Genomic DNA, 10,083 nt, shown 5'->3' with positions numbered 1-10,083 from the left:
AGAAAGAATTGTAATTTTTTTTTTGTTCGATTAAAATAGGCTAGGATAGTCAGCTAGAAGAGATGAAAAAAGACTAGAAGACAAACCTTAAAAGTTCGAAAAGATGCAGTCAGTGGCATGAATAACTAAGAAGAGACTAAAAGAGACTAGGAGATATGAGGTGATTTTGCTCAAGAGCGGCATTATATGGATATGGATCATCCAAGAGTTATTATTATTATTTTCAATCGAGACTAGATATGATGGACTCGCCAAAAGTCACACCGGTGTTACCAAGGTCTGTTGTCTATATGAGGATATTGTGTCAGCGCTTCATTAGCAGCAGACACATACTTGGACGGATGACGAACCTCGTGCTGACACTGTTGATGGACGCAGTGGACTATCTCGCTGCAGCAGCTGTTCCAGTTTTTTCAACACCTAGGATTCTTGCTGCAGAGTCTCCATTTTCTTCTTCTTCTATGTGAGGATATTGCGTCAGCGCTATATTAGCAGCAGACACATACCTGGACGGATGACGAACCTCAAGTTAGCACTGTTGGTGGACGCGGTGGACTCTCTCGCTGCAGCAGCTGGTAGAGTTTCTTCACCACCTAGGATTCTTGCTGTAGAATCTCCATTTTATATCTTCGTCGAACGTCACAGCGGTGCTGTCAAGGTCTGGTATCTATGTTTTTGTAATATTTATATTTTTAGCAATACCTGCATCAATTGTAAAGCGCCCCTGTTATTACAGAACCACTTATAAAATGTAATGTGGGGTTAGTGGGTGGAGATTTGAAGGGGAACAGTAAGAGAAGTCAAAATAGGGAAACATGGTTAGCAATGGTGGATTAAAGGATGGTGGATTACAGGTAGCCCGCGCACCTTTTTCTTCCTTAATTGAAGCTTTGGCCCGTTACCAACAAATGACACGTATGCTCTAAAAAAACTTACCAAAAAATATGGTTTTAATATGACGAGTCGCGTAAGGTCAGAACAGTGATAAAAACTTGACTTATTATCATGGAGTTTGTTCGCTTAAAGCGGTGTTAAACCAGGCTCGAGGCGGGCTTTACCACACCACGTTGAACAGACGTAAAATAATGTAATAAGTAAGACGGTAAATGTTTATTATTTCATAAACAGAGTTCATATCCCCTGATCAATTTAATGAACGATTTGAGCATTATCACCTTACACCGTTATTTTGTCGTGTCTTACGATTTTCATTGAATATCCGATAATTATGCATCACAGAATATTTGAAAGTTATATATTTTTTAACATGCAAGTTTATTAATTTACTTTATTGTGCCTGTTTGCATATATTTAAAATAATTTTTTTTACATCAAAGAAAGTGTATTTTGTCATGTTACATTTCTGCATTTGATTAAACAAAGTCTGATTTCGTATTAAATTTTATGTACGTAAGATTATTTTTTTTATTGTCCTTGGTATCTTAGCTAGCATAATATATATTTTTTTTTATTACACTTTTTACGTAAATTTGAACATTCTGTGAAAAAATAAAGTTTAAAATTTCTGGTTAAGAATCAGTTACAAAGAAATAGTTGATAAAATTATATACAATGTTCATACGAAGCAGGTACTTTGTGATGTTACATTATAATTTAAAATACAAACAAAACTTATTAAAAACCATTTTATTGGTATTTAGTAAGTTAGAGTTAAATTTAAATATATTTTGGATTTATTAAGTGATAAATTGAAGATTTCCACTGAAGAACCGATGTTATTACCCTCCGTTAGTATTATGGGCAATGAGGAATACATATTTTGGTAGTTAGTCCCAGAATGTGTGCACTGAACAAAAAATACCGATTTTCCGAAGTCTTTTAAAAATTTTAATATATCTGTTATTGGTGGAAACTTTAAAATTAAACGTAAAAATTACGGAATAAAAGTATAAAAATGATAAAAAGTCTACAAAATTTGGCGAAAATTACTATTCACCACAATTTATTCTGAGGTCCGAAACTGAGATAGAGTAGATCTCCCTTTAAGGTCAATTATTGATAAATTTGAATATAAGTTTAATAACTACACTTTTTTGGTAAAATAATTAGGATGGGTTGTTTCGCAGAATTTGAAGAATTCATTTCATTTTGACTTCAAAATTTATTTTCACGCTCTTTGAAAGCCTTTTTCTTATTCTGTTACTGCCTAACTATTGTGAAGTTACCGGCCCAACATGAAATAATAACAAAATTTGAATGAAACATTCGCAGAACTTGACTTTCAACTTTGAAAATTGATGAATTTTTCAAATTCTGTTAAAAAACGCTTCCTTACAATTTTCGATACGAAAATGAATACAATGTTGATATTTCAAAATTGTTTTTTTCTTATGTAAGACGTGAAAATGACATTCAATTTTTTGTGACTAAAAACATTATTTTGGAAATATTTTATTTTATTAGGTTGACGATCCAACGATCGCTCTTTATAAATTGGTTAGCACATTTGCGTGAAAAGGTAAGTGTTCGCACTTTTTCTTAAGAGTTCATCGGCCATAAACACGGACCAACAACTAAGGTAATGTGGATCTATCTGTGTTTTTTTCGTGTTCTTTTCTAAGATATGGAGGAATTGTCAATTTTTTTATCTCTTGCATTGTTTATATAGTAAATATTTTCAATTTTATGAGGTAATGTAATAATCGTTAACACCAAAAAACATTTTATTCGTTTATATTGCAGCTTGTGAGCAAGTTACTGTTTCTGCTGTTCAACTTTGGGTAAAAAATGAGTACCATCACAGGGGTGATCAGCACCCTTGGGTTGACATCAACAACCGGTGTTGCAATATCTTGGATATTAGGGGTCATAATCACCACCACGGGGATTATACAGTACAGTCTTCTGGAACCAGACAGCAGAGTTTCAGACACATCAAACTTCGAGCTTCTTCCCGAATATGATTTCATTGTTATAGGAAGTGGTTCTGCAGGTAGGTACCTTTTCGTAACTTGTATGTGTTTGAAGAGAATTAAACTAAGCGGAAGCTTAAAATAATCATAATTATAATGTATCCTGAATTAATATAAGGTTTTAAAGTGTGGGCCTCACTAGATGTTTTTCCCAGTCAGGGCCCAGTTTTACGGTTTTTATAACACACAGTGAATTAAATTATAAATATGATGTGTAAGAAAAGTTGGGCAATACATCATAAGATACGAAAGTTTCTTGTGTATGCTAGTTTTTGTAGAATAGTTTTTTTTTTAATTTTCTTTGACAATTTTCACTAAACCAAATCTTAACTTTGAATGTAAACTGTTTTCCCTCGTTTATGCATAGAGTGTAAGATAGTTAAATGCCTTTATTGTCTTGTATTTATGGTGTTTTTGTCCAAAGCTTGTGTCTTTAAGTTTTTTTTTTTAATTTTTGTCCCTAAGCTTTTCTAACTGGTCTATTTTTGTTAGTTTGAGTTAGTTGAAATTAAGATTTTTTGGTCGAAAATGTAATTTAGTGGTGTTATTATGTAAAGTTAAATGAAATGTGTTGATTATTTGGTCTGTCTCAGTAATTCAACGATTTTTTAAACAGTATTTAAAAAAAACTTATCTGTGCGATTTCAATATGATCGATAAAAGAGTTTGTTGTCCTTCCCAAACAATGATTTTGTATTCTATTATAGATTGACAAAGTGCAAAAACAAAACATATTTATAAATGATTTTCATACATATTATAATTATTTTGTTTACGAAAATGTGTATGGGTTTGAGGAGTTTATTTCTTTGATGTTGTCTTATGAGAATAGGGTCAATCATGAATCCTAGATATTTTAGGAAAATTATGTCAATGTTACATTTATTTCTGTGTTCTTGCAAGGACATTGTCAGACAATAATGATGATATTTTATACCTTTTTAAATGTCGGGATAAGTTAGTGAATTTTTGTAAAAAGTGGTTAATTTTACAGGAGCTGTTATAGCCAACCGTCTGTCTGAAGTGCCTGAATGGAAAATATTACTACTGGAAGCTGGACTTGACGAGACTTTTGTCAGCGATGTACCAGTATTTGCTGGTTACCTTCAGAAGACTAGTATAGACTGGCAATACAAAGCTGAACCGCAAGGAGATACTTGCTTAGGTAAAAATATTACAAACAAAATGATGAGTATGTCCTTTAAAATTAACCTCGTTGGTGATGTTTATTGATTACGAATATTCTTTTTTCATTTCAGCAATGGTAGATGGACAGTGTCAGTGGCCAAGGGGGAAAACGTTGGGAGGTTCGTCTGTTCTCAATTACATGCTTTACATTCGAGGGAATTGGAAAGACTACGATCTTTGGGAGTCTGCAGTCAATCCGGGATGGGGCGCAACCAGCGCGCTTACTTATTTCAAAAAATCTGAGGACAACAGGAACCCTTCCCTTGCAAATACTCAGTATCACAGTTCCGGTGGTTACCTGACTATATCTGATCCACCTTATCAGACTGTTCTTGCTCAAGCCTTTGTTGATGCAGGAGTAGAAAAGGGTTATCCTGCCGTCAACGTGAATGGAGCGAACCAAACTGGTTTCATGGTAGCACAAGGTACTACGAGGGATGGTAGGCGATGCTCCACAGCCAAAGCATTCCTAAGACCAGTTCGTGAAAGGACCAACCTTGATGGGTGCATTTGTTACCAATATTGTGATAAATCCAATAACCAAGACTGCAACTGCGGTAGATTTCATTAAAGACTTAATACCGCGCAGAATAAAGGCTAGGAAGGAAATCATTCTTTCGGGAGGTGCCGTCAATTCTCCTCAGATTTTGATGTTGTCAGAAGTAGGACCCCAGGCGGAACTTGTTAAAAATAGTATTCCAGTAATTAAGAACTTGCCTGTTGGAGAAAATCTTCAAGATCATGTATGCCTTGGAGGGTTGGCTTTCTTTATAAACGATACGGTATCTGTCGTCGAGAGCCGGATGCTATCTTTATCTAACTTTTACCAATACACAAATGGAACTGGTCCATTAACAATTAAGGGTGGAGCCGAAAGCTTTGGTTTTGTAAATACTAAATATGCAGACCCTGCGGGAGATTTTCCAGATATTCAATTGCAATTTCAACCTGCAGCAGTAAATTCAGACGGTGGCGGACAAATAAAGAAAATTCATGGATTAACTGATGACTTCTACAATGCTGTATATGCGCCGTATAATAATAAAGATGTTTGGAGTATAATCCCAATCCTTTTGAGGCCGAAGAGCAAAGGTTCAATTAAATTGCGTAGTAAAAATCCATTCGACAAACCAAAAATTTACGCGAACTACTTCCAAGATGTAAGAGATTTAGAAACTTTGCGAGAAGGTGTCAAGATTGCGATTTCCCTCGCAAATACGACGGCTTTCCAAAAGTATAATTCTCAAATCTTAGCGACCGTGTATCCGAACTGTCCAAGCCGCCCACTGTTTTCAGATGACTACATAGACTGTATGATTCGGCACTATACCTTCACATTATATCATCCGGCGGGAACATGTAAGATGGGCCCCTATACAGACCCTACTGCTGTGGTAGATCCAACATTGAAGGTACACGGAATTCAAAAACTGAGAGTTGCGGATGCTAGTATCATGCCCAACGTAGCAAGTGGGAACATAAACGCCCCGGTGATCATGATCGCTGAAAAAGCAAGCGATATGATTAAACTAGCTTGGCAGTAAGTTTTCACAAACTTCACTTTATTGATTTCTATGTTCAATTGTGGGTTTGCATTTATTTGTCACGGGACAATCGTTTGTTTAGTGATGTTATTAATCCAAAATTTTGTTTGTGTTTAAACACTTATAGATAACTTGTACGCTGTCCTTAAAATATTTCTTCTTAACTCCAAACAATTACTACCACACTATGGATTTCAATATACTATTTGAGGTTTTCGCTCAAATACACATATTTAATATGGTGAATAGTGACTGCGTTCATTTACTAAATACATTAATGGTACAAAAATGTTAAGGAAGCCAAAAGTCTCACAGCTTTTCGTACGTTATTTCTCAATGTTGTAAGGTCTGGTATATACTAGATATAAAATGTAAAATTATGTAGCTAAATAAAATAAACTATGAAAAAAAGAAGTTAAGAATAAATATTTATGTCTCTCGAAAATTCCTAGGTTTATTTTGAAGATATCAAGTGATGTATTAGTTATTTTATTTTATTTATTTGCGTTATAAACAGTGCAATAAAGGTAACCCAGCGTAATCTAGCGTTGGGTCCCCGTGTGAGGCGCCAGTGCAATAATACAGGCCCCGTATCCGTGCAATACACGATGGGTGGCAGTGCAAAAATACAGTGTGATGTACGTAGGATTTAGAATGCAAGTCGATCGAAATGGTAAACATTACAAATACAAAGTATAATCCTAATTAATTGTTTTCTCTCTCTCTAAATTTAAGTCATGAAAACGGCACAGAGTTTAAGAAAGCGCATGAATAAGAATAATAATAAAAAGGAAATGTAATAATAATAATAATACTTACTTGTTCGATCGAATGTTATTTTTAAAGAAAGTTATTATTTAGTGATAATAACTTTCTTAAAAAATAGATTTATGTTCGTGAACAAATCAATGTCTGAACATTATCAATGAACTCTTAACGGACATCTGAAATTTTTATTTTGTAATAGGTACGGACTATCAATAAAATTATGAATTATCCTATAAAGCGTTACTTGGTCTCTAATATCTCGGAGTTGATCAAGAGTTTTAAGGATCACAGTTTTCAGCATTTCGCATGCGATAAGAAACGTATTTCAAAAACTTTTTCTGAACTCTTTCTACGATTGATTTATATGTAGAATAGTGAGGGTTCCACAGTGTTGAAGCGTACTCTAGATGGCTTCTGACGTGGAATATGTAGAGGATATTAAATGTTTGTGGATTTTTGAAAACCTGAATAAACTTTAGCAGAACCATACACCGTTCCTTGCTTCTCTCTCCATCTCAATTTGGATTTAGAAAAAAAAAATCCACTCAGGATAACCTTGCCATCATCAGCACTGATATTAATTTATCAATTTCTAAACAGGAAGTTTGTCTTGCCGTCTTTATATATATAGAAGGCGCCTTTGACAATTTTTCCATCCTAATCCTTAAAAAAAACTTCTAGGCCTTGGCCTTCCCCCCATGTTTGTACATTCTATTATTAATCTATTTCTAGAAAGAAAATTTTTAATTGAACTTCCAGATATTTCTCCTCAAAGTAGGTCTATTTGGAAGGGTTTACCACAAGGCGATGTATTGTCCCCCTTACTGTATAATATATACATATATGATATGCATGTCACTATTCCCCCACAAATAAAAGTTATTGAGTTCGCAGATGACATAGCTTTCTTCTTGTCATCCAAAATCATCCCTCTCGCCGTCAAATATCTTAACGAAGCCATGAATGCCCTTTGCACATGGCTCACGTTAAATGGTCTTGAACTTTCAATCCAAAAGACTCAGTGTGTCACCTTCTCAAACAGCCATAAAAACACCCCCGTTCAAATTTTATTTAAAAATTCTCCAATCTCCAACGCTTCTTAAGTAAAATTTTTGTTAGTAATATTTGATAGGAAACTTAAATGGTCTTCCCATATTAATAATTAAGTTACTAAATGCGAAAAAAATTTAAATATCATCAGATCATTATCGGGCGTTCGGTGGGGAGCTCACCCTACTTGCATTAAGTTGCTTTACAACGCACTTATTCGAAGCCATCTCGACTATGTCTGCCCACTTTTAAGTACTGCCTCAAAAAATGTACTTGATAAATTAGACAAAATTCAATCTTAATCTTTGCGAATAATAACTGGAGCGATGCAATCGTCACCCATCAATTCCCTTCAAGTGGAATGTTCTGATCCTCCTCTTTATTTAAGGCGTCAACTACTTGCTGACAAATTTGTTCTTAAATGTTTAAATTCTAAATGTCATCAGGTTATCCCCAGCGTCTCGTTGTTCATTGACTCAACCCATTCATCTACAATCAGAGCTTCAACTAAACCTATTCCTGACATCTGTAAAAATTTTAAGTCTCTCTCAGAGCTTCACATCATCCAAAATGATCTACTTCCCTTATTCAAATTAAAATATAGTCACGTCACCCTATCCCCAACAATATTAGAAGGGATCGGAATCCTTAAAAGTCATTCCAATCTCCCGGCCCGAACTGTCAATAATATGTTCAATGACATTATTTCATCTAAATGGCCCAACTTTTCTATTTTATTTACTGATGGATCCAAATTTCCCGACTCTCCTAACTGTGGTATAGGTATTAACGTTTACAATAATAATTCTAATGACAGAATATTTCATTCAATTTCAAATCAATTTTCAATATTTTTAGCCGAGTGCATTGCAATAATAGAATCTCTCAAATATATAATCAAAAATAATTTTGAACATTCCCTCGTTCTCTCTGACTCTCTCAGTTCCCTCCAAAAACTTAAATCCAGTCCTCTTCTTCATACTGATGATCACTTTGTATGCCTTATTCGAGAGATGATAGCCTCCATTCAAAGCTCTGGTAAAACTGTAACTCTGATTTGGATTCCTGGACATGTTGGTATCATGGGTAATGATATTGCGGATGCCTTGGCAAAACAAGGAGCGTCCAACCCGTTACCCTCGTAAACCATATTCCCCTATCTGACATTTTTTCCATCATCAAAGATAGATCCCGCAATGTTTGGTCGGAGTATTGGCACATTGCTAGTCAATCCAAGGGAGCCTGCTATGCCTCAATCAGGGACCGCGGAAGTACTCTATGACGGAGGGGGCTAACTTGTTTAGTCACCCTCTTCCTTCAGTCTCCTCTCCAGTCAATCAACTAGTTATAAATAAGACAAAACGGAGATGACTAGGTCAAACAGATAACAGGTTCAGTGAATAAATTTTTTTTTTTTTAAATATTGCTTTATTGCATTCATTGAACGATACCAAAAACGTTACGTTTTCAGCCGTCTTTGAAGCAAATTCCCTAAGAATTTCATTTAAATCTAAACTAAATGTTTCCGTATTATGCACGTGCAGTACGTTTCTTGTATACAACAACCACTTTTTCATTTATGAAAAAAAGCACTGTGAAGGATACAGATAATCTTTACCAGCACAGATAATCCTTCTTTACCCAGGTAGTAAAATTGGAGGGGGCGCGGCCCCCCCCCCATTTAATTTTAGGGGGGCATTTGGCCCCCTCTGCCCCCCACTTCCGCGGTCGCTGGCCTCAATACAAACAAATGCCTGCTATGCCTCAAATCAACGACTCACTTCGTTGACTCCCCAGATTGTACATTCTGTGGTCTAGAAGTGGGAACTTTAGATCAAATATTTTTTGGTTGTCCCTCTCTATAAACAAATATCCTCTCTTCTATCAAGCCTTATCTAAAATTGCCTCCCCTCCATTCAACATCTCATCTCTTCTAAGTCTGAACTCGACTCCAATTTTCACTATAATTTTGAAATTTGCCAATTTAAATAAAATTAATATTTAAATTCACCTTTCATTTCTCAATAATTTTAAATGGTGGTTAAGAACACCCTTGAAGGGTGAAAGCCAGAAATAATGGAAAAAAAAGCCGGCCTCTGTATTCAGACGATAAATATATTGTAAGATATGGTACTATACCTTCACTTTATATGTATCATCCGGCGGTACATGTATGATGGGTCTCTCTACAGACCCTACTGCGGTGGTAGATCCAACACTGAATATATATTAATCCATTTTTTGTAAGAGTGTAAACACAATATTTTATGCAACGGCATCACTTTTTTTTAAATTAAGGTTAATTTTTTTATTTGCTCTTCATGAAAGTTTTTTGACCAAAATATAGCAAATGGCACTGCACAGATAAAAATAGAACTATGAATATAACCTATATTATTTTGTAATATTTATGTGTATTGACAATAACGTGACGTATTTTTTTTTTTAAACTGCTTTGTTTAAAATCCTGTCCAAAATCTTATATTACACGTTTTCGTCATAATGTTTTAGATTCTTTGATGTGAAAGTCAGACACTAATGGCGAGGAGAAGGCAGTGTTGTTTATGAAGATGATATCGTGGAAAACATTTATTTCAAAT

General features: G+C 34.9%; 1 pseudogene across 1 annotated transcript; it reads left to right on the top strand.

Annotated features, from left to right (window-relative positions):
* Window positions 1-2,460: 2,460 nt before the first annotated feature.
* Window positions 2,461-6,072, top strand: LOC149423007 (glucose dehydrogenase [FAD, quinone]-like; annotated as a pseudogene). The gene is made up of 4 exons (XR_016302299.1): window positions 2,461-2,539; window positions 2,704-2,953; window positions 3,928-4,098; window positions 4,193-6,072. The product of XR_016302299.1 is annotated as a glucose dehydrogenase [FAD, quinone]-like (transcript).
* The last annotated feature ends 4,011 nt before the right edge of the window (window positions 6,073-10,083 follow it).

This window comes from Hesperophylax consimilis, chromosome 6 (genome assembly GCF_061612785.1).
Source record: "Hesperophylax consimilis isolate HC1 chromosome 6, BYU_Hcon_1.0, whole genome shotgun sequence".
Classification (NCBI taxonomy): domain Eukaryota; kingdom Metazoa; phylum Arthropoda; class Insecta; order Trichoptera; family Limnephilidae; genus Hesperophylax; species Hesperophylax consimilis.
This window is presented reverse-complemented; position numbering and strand designations above follow the sequence as displayed.